The 11,467-nt window shown below is 36.2% G+C and overlaps 1 pseudogene; it reads right to left on the bottom strand.

The window, feature by feature from the left end:
• Window positions 1-762: 762 nt before the first annotated feature.
• Window positions 763-3,176, bottom strand: LOC106830470 (olfactory receptor 13F1-like; annotated as a pseudogene).
• Between the last annotated feature and the right edge of the window lie 8,291 nt (window positions 3,177-11,467).

Genomic DNA, 11,467 nt, shown 5'->3' with positions numbered 1-11,467 from the left:
CAGGTGTCAGGGAAAAGCACAATTAAAAATGGTGCTAGTAATTTCACTGAAACACCCTGTAGCCTCTTAGAATTTACAAAATAATGTCAGCATCCTAAGACCAACAACATATCAGTAAATTCTGACTTTTTTTCCTGACTGGCACTCCTCCTCCCACTTCTATTCAGGATATATTTGTGCAGACCTTTAACTTTTGTACATAGATATCCATGTCACACGCATCTATCTGCATGCACAAATATGTCCACACTTAGAAACATAACCACACATTTGCAGAATATGTGAAAAAGAGACTGCATTAGTTTTCTAGGGCTGCTATGATAAAATACCACAGTTTGGGTGGTTTAAACAAGATAAATTGATTTACTTTCAGGTCTGGGAGCTAGAAATCCAAGATTAAGGTATTGGCTGGTTTATTCCATTCTAAGGCCTCTCCTTGGCTTGCAGATAGCCACATTCTTGCTATGTCCTTTCCTCTCTGTGTGAGCATTCCTGGTGTACCCTTTGTGTGTCCAAATTTCTTCTTCTTATCATGGCACAACTCAGATTGTATGAGGGCCCACTTGAGCAGCCTCATTTTAACTTGTTCACCTCCTTAAAGGCCATGTCTCCAAATATAGAAACTTTCTGAGATACTATGGAATAAGAGCTTCAACATGAGAGTTTTGGAGGGACACAATTCAGCTTAAAACAGAGGTTAATCATAAATCAGTTTAAAAATCTACTAGAGTTCTTGCATTTGTACATTACACGTACACACTTTTAAATACTGAACAATACACTAAAATGCTTAAAGTTATATCTGTAACTCAAAACAAAAATTAAAATTTTCATCATGAGACATAAGATTTCAGATATGCTTATGAAAGACATATCTATATTATCTTAGGGTTTCACTGACCAGTCAAGGAGGAGACTTAGGACTCACACATCTCATTTAAAATAAATGTTTTCTCTCATTATCCCAATATTCTGTTGTATATTGACCACTAACCATTACTTAGATAAATGTTTATTGGCTAGGGATGAAAAGAGCACCAAGAGGGCTCCTAATCAGCAATTTTTTCACAGTCACTTTCACCTCTTTGTTACATAGACTATAAATGGCAGGATTCAACATGGGGTTTAATCCAGTATACACCAAAGGCATAAATTTATCTATTTCCTGTGAATCTACAGCCCAGGGCTTCAGGTACGTGGAAGTAGCTGTCTCATAGAGCAAAACCACCACCACAGTCAGGTGGGCTGCACACATTGACCATCCACTGAGCTGATTCTTAGGATGTTGGAGAGGATGAATGCATAAGAGATACAAATGAGGAGCATTGGCATCGGAAGAAGCAGCACGCTGACCACCAGCATGATTAACTGCACCTTGGAAGCATCCACACAAACCAGTTTCAAGACACCCAGAATTTCACAAGTGAAATCATCGTTGATGCTATTTCCACAGAGATACTGATGCAGCACAGACATGGTTTCCATCAGGGCAGTGAGGCAGCCTGTCACCAAGGAGACACTTGCAATCTGTACACAAAGCCTCTTGTTCATGATGACAGGATATATCAGGGGGTTTCAGATGACGACATACTGAGCACACGCCATCATGGACATGAGCACACACTCAGTGGAGTCCACAGCAAGAGAAAAGTACATCTGAGTGGCACATTTTGAGATTGAGATGATATTTTTCCCTGAAACAAAGTTTGCCAGCATTGGAGTGAGAGCAGAAGAGGTGTACCAGATGTCCAGAACGGAGAGGTTGCTGAGGAAGAAGTACATGGGTGTGTGTAGGCGGGAATCCAGGATGGTGATGGAGATCAGAATCATATTACCCAGCAAGGTGGTCAAGTACATCAGCAAGCACAGCACAAATACAGTGATTTCAACTTTGGGGTAGTGAGTAAATACCAGGGAAACAAAATATGAAATGTGGTCAAATTTGTCTTGACCATTTTATTCCTTCTTGTTCATCTGTAGTAGTGAATGAAAGTAAACGTTGTAAATATTTAAATAAACTTTACCAAGTTTCAAGAGGTTTATGTTAGGGATACTTTAAAAAGATCATTATCCTAGCAGTACCATATGGATTTTTCATTCATGTGTCTACATTTACTGAATACGCTATAAGTCACTGATGATCTAGAGCTGAATTACCTAAAAGCACGCTCAGACAACTCACAATAAAATACAAGAGCTAGTCAAGTAATAAACAATCACAATAACATAATATAAGTATGCTTCATGGCACTAGGCAGATACAGAGTAAGTATCCTAACTCTATGTTGGAGGCACTTCTCAGTGAGGCATTTTAAGACTTGGCTCGATAAAAACATGCATTGGACCTAATAAAGTTAAGGACCAGGGGCGGTTTGCTAGGCAAAGAAAAATTCTTTGTAAAAGTTGCAGTGAGAAAGGATTTGGTTGCAATTCATAAACCTGTAAATTATGTAAGATAACAGATGGGTATGCTGCAAACTGAGGAGCAAAAATAGAAAATGGACAAGAGGCCTATCACTACAACACTACCTCATTTCTGTCTCCAAGAAGGCGTTTTGGAATATGGAATAACCTTGAAGTCATACTGTCTTAGGAAGAAAATCATTTTCAAATCTAAGTATTTTAAAATACAAATTGAATTACTTGCAATATATCTGACAATTGATCACATATGGAGACATGTTTAAAAACCAACGTCCTAGCAAATAGAGTTCACATGAAGTCAGTCGCAAATGTATACACCTAACATTCTCACGGTTGCCTAATTCTCCGACCTTATCGCCCAACACTCTACCTCCACACTCTGGTCTGAAACAACAACCAGCTCGTGGTTCCTCATACTTACCATGCCATTTTACATGTTTATGTCTTTAACCTACAGTTTATCTAGCTGGAGTGCCTCTGCTTCCCAGCTCCAATCTTGTCTTTCTTGAATATTTCATCCAATCATAAGAACTGTATGTCATCATCTTAAATATGACTTCATTGTTTGTACATAATTATGTTACTCAAGTATCACACTGAACCATAGCCATATGTGCACATGCCTATTGCTCCTACCACTAGACTGTCAGTTTCTAAAGAGCTTGTTCCCCTTAGTACTGGCAAAGTATTAACTCACATTTAAGAGTTCTAATAATAATCGCTGCCTTGAACACGGTAAGTTTTTGATACATGTTCAGATAAGTACATTTTCAATATAGTTCTCTGTTTCAACATAAAAGCTTGAAGAATTCTCAACTTCTCACATATATCTGCAATCTGATCTGTGACATTAAAGAATTAGCTGATTACGAAACAAAGCTGATGGGCTCTTAGCTTTAAATATTTGATGTAGAGTGAGAGGGGGAAGACAATGGCCACTTGCACTCAGGAGAGGTAGAAACCATTCCCAAACAATCATCCTCTATAGGGAATTAGAGCACTGTCCTCAGAGTCTGAGACTTGGACTCCAGATCCAACCGTGCTACTTACTGGCATGCAAAGTTAGGCAAATCACTTGGAATCTTTGAAACTCAGTTGTCCAGTCTACACAAGGAGGATGATAATTCCTATCTTGTGCAGATCTCAGAGATCTAGATTCACTTGTTTTAAATTCTCCCTCCACCACCCCAATTCCACAGCCTCTCTAATAATTCAGAGAATCACAAAGCATTCATGATTTCATGGTCTCCCTGCTTTTCAGAACCACAATTGCCTGTATGCTGCTTCAGTCTGGCCCACATTGACTCAGATAAAAAACTTCACACCTTCCTCATAATCTACTAAAATTTCAACCCTCAATCCATGGGTGAGTGTGAAACACTTTACTGATTATTTCCAGAAAGGTGAAAGTTAGACATTTCTGGTCACCAAAGTCCATTTTGGTCAGCACACACCACCACTTCCATTGAGGGTTTCTCTAGTGGCCTTTCCCACCCAGCACCCAGTTTCCTTGCTCTAGCTCTCGCTCCCCTCATGCCCTCCCCTTTCTCTTCTCACTTCACCGCTCTCTTGTCCTCCCTTTCAGAAACAAAACACTGGATTCTTCTCCTTTTCTCATGCAGATTGAGTCCCCATCATTCCCCTATCCTTGTCTTACTTCTCTGTCAGAGTTTCACCTATCCCAAGCCATTTTATGCAGATACTTTCTTTTTTAAAATAATTTCCAATTTCAGTGCTAAGATAATTGTTTTTCAACACATTGCATTCCTTCTTTTCCAGAATATCAGAGCCGGTAAAAACTCAGAGACCTTCTGAGCCAACCTTCTCATTTTAAAGTTGAGAGATGCTTAGAGGGCTTTATGACTTGTTTGATGTAAATGAGAAAATCTGGAGCTCATAGCCAAAAGTTGTATTCCATATTCAGGACCCATTTTTTCAACCTAATATTTTTCATATGAACTAGTACTTCTTTTTAATGTAAATATCTCTATTCTGTTTCCTAACCTAGATGAGACCCATCAATAGATTTTGTAAATCTGAGAATACAGAAAAAGATGAATAATGTCTGCTTCCATTTACCTCAGCACATGTGATGAGCATCTTCCTTCTTTTAGAGTTAAAATTCATCTTCAGCACAGTGTTTCTTGTGAATCTGGTGCAGTACTCAAAATAGTAAAATATTCTGAATTTTGTAGCTATGATCATATTCTATGAAAACTATTTTAAAGTTGGTTGTGCAGACCTATGCTGTTTAGAAGACTGCAATGAAAAAGGATATGGATGTTCTTGATTTGCAAAAATCAACCCAAATCTTGCCTGATTCACAAATCTCAACATACATAGTTCCTATTAATTAAAAACTTAAAAATTATTTCTTAACAGGAATCACGACAAGAAGATTTGTTCTGCCAAAACCATGAGCTATGATCTGCTCCAAAAAATGTCCAAAGCATTATCCATGGAACTAAGACTACTAAAATCTCCTGTTGCTACTAGGAACCTTCCAATTCCCTAAACAATTTAATGTTGTGATTCTGAAACATAAAGAAGACAAGAATCTTTCCAGTTCTCAAGGGTGTGATTCTCCAAGTTACACTCACTAATTCAAAACAAACAAACAAAATAAGTAAAAAGTTTTAAATTATTTCAAGTCATTTAGCCCAGTAAAAAGCCTGATTCTTGAGCAGCATCTGTGCAAGCAGAACTGGAGGAGAGGATTTGCCTGTTCCATTCCTTCTGCAATTTGCCCTTGAATTACACAGCAAACATTGCAATTAATAGAACTGCAGGAATGCCTTCCCATATGGCCTCTGAGCTTGTAAAGTGACCTATTTACTTTCAGAAATCTCTCCAATTATCTCCGTTACCTAAATAATAAAAGATATAACATCCTTTTTGAGCTTTTAAATGCCCACGACATAAAGAGAGAACGTTGATCAATCAGATATCTATGATTATCAAATGCCCCTTGAATAGACTAAGTTCCTAACACAATGTCTTTGTTTTTATAGGTTACATCACAATCCCTGAAGAAGTAATACATTGGAGTGAGTGCTGGATTTAAAGTAAAACAGTTGTGGATTGGACCTCAGTTCAACTATTGATTAGCCAGGAGATCTTATATAGTATATAGTTGCGGTATATTAATTGCCTTAATGACCTAAATTGTTCACATCTTTCTAGGTCCACCTATTCTGATTTTGCCTCTCAGCATGTGACTTGATTTGGTCACTGGGCATTTTCAAATATAATGCAAGCAGAGACCTGTAAAGCATTTACATAATTAGATTAGCCCTCTCTCTTCCATCTGTACTGTTGTTCATGAGAATACGTCCACATTAGCCAACTAGAGGATGAAATGCACATTAAGCAGAACTGAGTTGTCCCAGTTGCCAAATCCAAGGTCATCATAGGTGAGCCAGTGGTCAATCAATTCCCAACAAATAAGTGAGCCTAGAAACAATCAACGAGCCAACTTGTAGCTGATTTGAGATGCAAGGATAATCTAGTTGAGATCACCTGGCTTCAGCCCAGATACGCTGTATCTTGTTGACTTTAATAAATGTTTATTTTGGTATACTATTGAGATTTTATGATTATTTATTTTGCTGCATCATTGTGCCAACATAAGACTGAGGTAGCAATAGATGCTTGCATTTGTATCTAACATTGACTCACCTGGGCCTTTACCCATCTTAAAAGAATCACAATTTTATTCATTTGTCTATCCCATTTTATCCATAGGGGAATAGCCTGAGTAGTCCAAGCTTCTTATCTTACTTTCTAAAAGCCTTACATTTTTTGCCTTCATATTGAGAAATGGAATTAATACAATCCATCTGGAATTAATTTTTGTGTAAAGAATGAGGCAAGGGTCAAGATTTATTTTTTACTATGAGGATACTGTTTGACTTAACATGACTTATTGAGAAGATCCCTTCCCTTCTGCACTGCAGTGTCACTTTTGACATAAACGAATGGATCATGTATGTGTGGATCTGTTTTGGGCTTCTGTTCCACTGATCTATTTTTTCTATCCTCACACCAGTACTACATTGTCTTATTAGCTATAGCTCTGTAAGTCTTGATTTCTGGTCTGCTAAATTTTTTCTTCTTTATGGATGGTTTGGCTGGTGTTGGCATTTTTATATTTTAATATCTGCTATCAATTTTCACAATATACCTCCTAGAATTTTGAGTGGGATTGCCTTGAACCTTCATGTCAATTTAGAGAGAATTGATCTCTTTATCTTATTGAATCTTCCAATTCATTAGAAAGATGGAAACTTCCATTTACTTTGGTCTTCTTTAATTTCTCTCAATAATGTTATGTTGGTTCTTCTTGTGTAAATATGTTATTGCATTAGATTTATTCATATATTTTCATGTTTTTAGTGCTATGATAAATTGTGCTTTAAATTCCATTTTCTGCTTTTTTGTTATTGGTATGTAATGATTTTTCTATGCTGAATTTGTATTCAGCAATTTTGCTACATTCACTCTTTAATTCCAATAGCTTGTAGACCATTTGGAGTTTCTCTGTACATCGTGTCGTTTGCAAATAATGACAGACTTATATTGTGTTTTATGTCATTTGTCATTAATTGTAGTACCGATTATGAATTCCAGTACAGTATAAGGGAATATAAGTGATGACAGTATGCATTCTAATCGTTTTACTTTGTTTATTGTAAATACTGATATATATGAATTTTTATCTAACACTTTACTTTTTTTCTATTCATCCCAAGTGTTCTCTGTTATCCTTTGTCTCTCCTTCCTTGCTTCCTTTGGAGCAATTTGTCATTTCCCCTTCATTTATTTATTTATTTACTTATTTATTTATTTACTTTTTTGGGAGAATGCTAACCTTAGAGATAAAAAATACATATCCCTGACCTATAAAGTTATAATATATATAGATACTTTTTATCACTTTCTACAAAATACTAAACCTTTAACTCCACTTAACCACTCCTAGTTTTTGTGTTATTGTTATTAAGTTTTAATTCTACATATAACTTAGACACTGAAAACATTATGATTGATGTTTGTATGACTTGACATTCATTTAGATTGACCCATACATTCATCCATCCCCATGCTTTTATTACTTACTATTTGTTTCTATCTGAGCTCATTTTCCTTCCACAAGAGTAGTTATCCCATTAGGATTTCTATCAAGGCAGGCCTGCTAGAGGTGAATGATATGTGTGTGTGTGTGTGTGTGTGTGTAGGCAGATTTGGAAGAAGGGGTCTGGAAAGGTTTTCATTTTGTTTTCACTTTTGAGAGATATTTTCGCTGTGTATGTAATTATTGGTTGGCAATTATTTTCTTTCAGGGCTTTAAAAACCTTTGCTTTATATTCTAGTATCCATGGTTTCTGTTAAGAAGTCACCTCTAAAGCTTGCTGCTGCTGCTTTGAGGAAATGTCTCTGTTTTTTCCTTTAGCTGCTTTTGATATTTATCTTTATTGTTGGTTTCTGAAATTTTTCAATGAGGTTCTTAAATGTGGCCTTGTTTTTGCTTACCTTCTTGATCTTGTAGATCTCCTTGAGTTTTTGGTTTGATGCCTTTCATAAATTTGACAAAATCATTCAGTAATAGCTGTTTGCTCTTCTACCTCATTTCCTCTTTCTCCTCTCCCTCTGACTTTTCAGTTATACATATGTTAGACTTTTCCAGTATGTCCCATATAGCTCTTACAGCCCTTTCTGTGTTTTCCTTCCTTTTTCTTCTCTATGTATTAGTTGGGACATTTTCTATTGATCTATATTCCAGTTTGCTAAGCCTTTCTTCAACATTGTCTAATCTGTGGTTAAGTTCATCTACTTACTTCCTAATTACAGTTGTATTTTTCAGCTCCATAGTTTCTATTTGATTTATATATAGGTATATGATTTCCAATTCTCTGGTGAATTCCCCATCTTATTATCTGTGTTGAGGGACATGTTAACATCAGTTATTTTTAAATCTGTGTATGATAACTCCTGTATTTGGATTATCTGAGGGTCTTTCAATTGTCTCTTTTTGTCTCTTAGTCTTATACCATAGCATGCCTAGTAATTTTTTTATTAAATATCAGATATTGTATACCAAAAGAATGCACAACGTCTGGATGATGTTTTATTTACACAAAGAGAATTCACTTTAGCCTCTGATAGGAACCTGGAGTAGGGAAGATTGCCTTATATAAAAGAGGGACTGAGATAATTTAAAGTTGGATTTCAGATTTTGTGAGGCTTACCCAAAATCTGGTCATGTCCTTTTATTTAGATTTATCCCTCTATGGTTTGAGCTGAGACCTTGGAGTTTAGATAAGGCAGCTTTCACCCTCATGGGTCTCAGACTTTAATTGTTATCTCATAATCACCTGGGACTGCTGATCCCACCTAACATGTTTAGTCCCTTTTTGCTCAATTTCCAGACTTCTTACTCTGAGAAGCCTAAGAATCAGTAATTGCCTCATGTGGAGAATGGATGACGGCTGTTGGGATCACTTATCTGTACCACCTTTCAGTTTGGGACCTTGGCCTCCCTTTAGTTCAGAATGTGATATCTTGGCACATCTAAAATCCATGATTTTCTTTCCAGATCCATGAGATTGCCAAAATCTATTCTCACTTGTCTACTTCTAAGCAGCATCCCTCTGCCCAGTTTCTAGCCTGTTAACAGGCAACAATGAAGAATCAGCAAATGCCCCAAAATACAAAAGTGCAGCACACAATGTTTGCCTCACTTAAATGAGCCTCCCTTCTCTCCAGAATCTTAGCTTTTGATGTCCTGACTTCCTCAGAAGTGATCTCATTCATTAAAAATACATATTATCCTATCTAGCTTTTCTAGTTTTCTTAGTGGGACCAATAGCTACTCCCCTCAGATGTTCAATATTCTTAACTGTTTTTTTACATTTTTTAATCTGCCTCCCTACTAGAGTGTAAGCCCTATGAGGGCAAGAATGTTTATCTCTTATGTTTACCAATGTATTATGTGTGCCTGAAAGAGTGCCAAGAAACTATTAGGCACAAGAAAATATATTTGAATTGAATTGAATATCTTTGGGAGCCCAATATATGATCTATTGTGAAAGAAAGATTTCCTCCAGCTTACTGCTCTGCAAACATCTACTAATTTAGAGTATATGAGTGTTTGCTCCCTTGTGCTACCCTATTCTGCTTACAATGGATATTCCAGATTAGAAAGAAATGTTAACCTTGGGTATAGTTGTTGAAGAGCTGATCAATATTTATTATTACAGTAGAGTATTCAGGAGCTGAGAAAAAGTAAGGTAAAATGAGATAATTTCATTTGAAAAATTTATTGTTGCCTGCAAATGGCTCTGGACTATTTAAAACTAGGTTTTGGCTTCCTTAAATATCAAGATTCACCTTGAAATACAAACAAGCAGACTGCAGAAAATATAAAATATTTCTAGTTCCAAAATATTATGGCAAATTTAAAGTCTATTTTCTTAGTACCGGTTATAAATGAGCTTCCAGGAATCCTATAAAACATACTTCTAATTATTTTAGTGAGACAGAATAGGTAAAATAAAAATAAGTAAAAAAACATCTGGTCACTCTCTAATGTCTAATACATGTAAAGAAAATTACAAATTTCAAAGTAAATTGTGGAGAACATTGTTATAATAGAGTATCTAGGTAGACCTGATCTGGCCAGTATATCTACAACGTGACCAAGTCTGAGACAGAATTACTTCTTTTAAGGTGATGGAGGGCCAAGATCTCAGTAGAAAGCTTCACATACTTTAGCGCAGACCAACATCAATTGTCCTGATGATTTTATGTCCCAAGCTACTCTCTGCCCAGGGTCCAGTTAATGGGTGCTCATATATTGTAGAGATTGTTTAAAAACTTAAGGTGAAAACAACGTATCTGAGGACAAAACTCTTTATTCCTTGGGGAGATGAGAAACTGCTCTGATGTATACTAATTGAGACAGTGTTATTAATGATAGGCTGACATCTCTTCTAACTGGATCTGAATCTTAAAAAATGAGCACATCTATACTGCTCAATATGTATGGATCTATTAATTTATTAAATTCTAATAAATAAAGAACTAACATTTGATCCAGCAATCCCACTTCTGAGTCTATATCCAAAGTAGATGAAAACAGGATATCAAAAAGATATCTGCACTCACATAATCATTAGAGCATTATTCACAATAGCCAAGATATAGAAACAACATCAGTGCTTGTCAATGGATGAATGGATAAAGGAGATGTGGCATATATATATATGGAATATATGGCATTCCATACACAATGGAATATTATTCAGCCATGAGAAAGAAGGGAAACTTGCTATTACTATTTGGGACAAAATGGATGGGCCTTGAGGGAATTATGGAAAGTGAGATACGTCAGATAGAGAAAGACAAATAACTGCATGACATCACTTACATGTGGAATCTAAAAAGTCCCAAGTTATAGAAACAGAGAGTAGAATGGTGGTTACCAGAGGCTGGGTGGTGGGGGAATTGGGGAGATGCTGGTTAAACGGTACACACTTTCAGTTAGAAAATGAATAAATTCTGGGGATCTAATGTCCAATATTGTGATTATAGTCAACAATACTGCATTATGTAATTGCAAGTTGTTAAGAGGTGAGATCATAACTGCTCTTGGCACAAAAGAGAAATGATAATTATGTGATGTGCTGGAGGTGTTAGCTAACACTTTGGTGGTATTCATATTGTAAGATATATATGTGTATCAAATGTACGCAGCATACGCTGTAAGCTTAGACAACATTATATATCCATAAAAAATATAGAATAGCACATAAAACATATAGCTTCCAAGTTTTTCAGGTTAAAAGGACAGAGAAAGAGGTTAGGGAAAGAGGACTCAAGCTCTGCGTGCTTTCACGATCCTTTATTTCTTCAGTGGTCCTTCAGTGAAAACTAACGCTGCAAACAACATCTATAAATACTAAAGCAACGTATAATTTCACAGTATACAAAATATACAGCAGCCTTTGAGGAACTAAATGTATATGGTAAAACTATCAATCTG

The sequence above is a fragment of the Equus asinus genome, chromosome 10 (genome assembly GCF_041296235.1).
Source record: "Equus asinus isolate D_3611 breed Donkey chromosome 10, EquAss-T2T_v2, whole genome shotgun sequence".
NCBI lineage: Eukaryota > Metazoa > Chordata > Mammalia > Perissodactyla > Equidae > Equus > Equus asinus.
The sequence above is the reverse complement of the archived record's forward strand: the minus strand, read 5'-3'. Positions and strand labels throughout refer to the sequence as shown.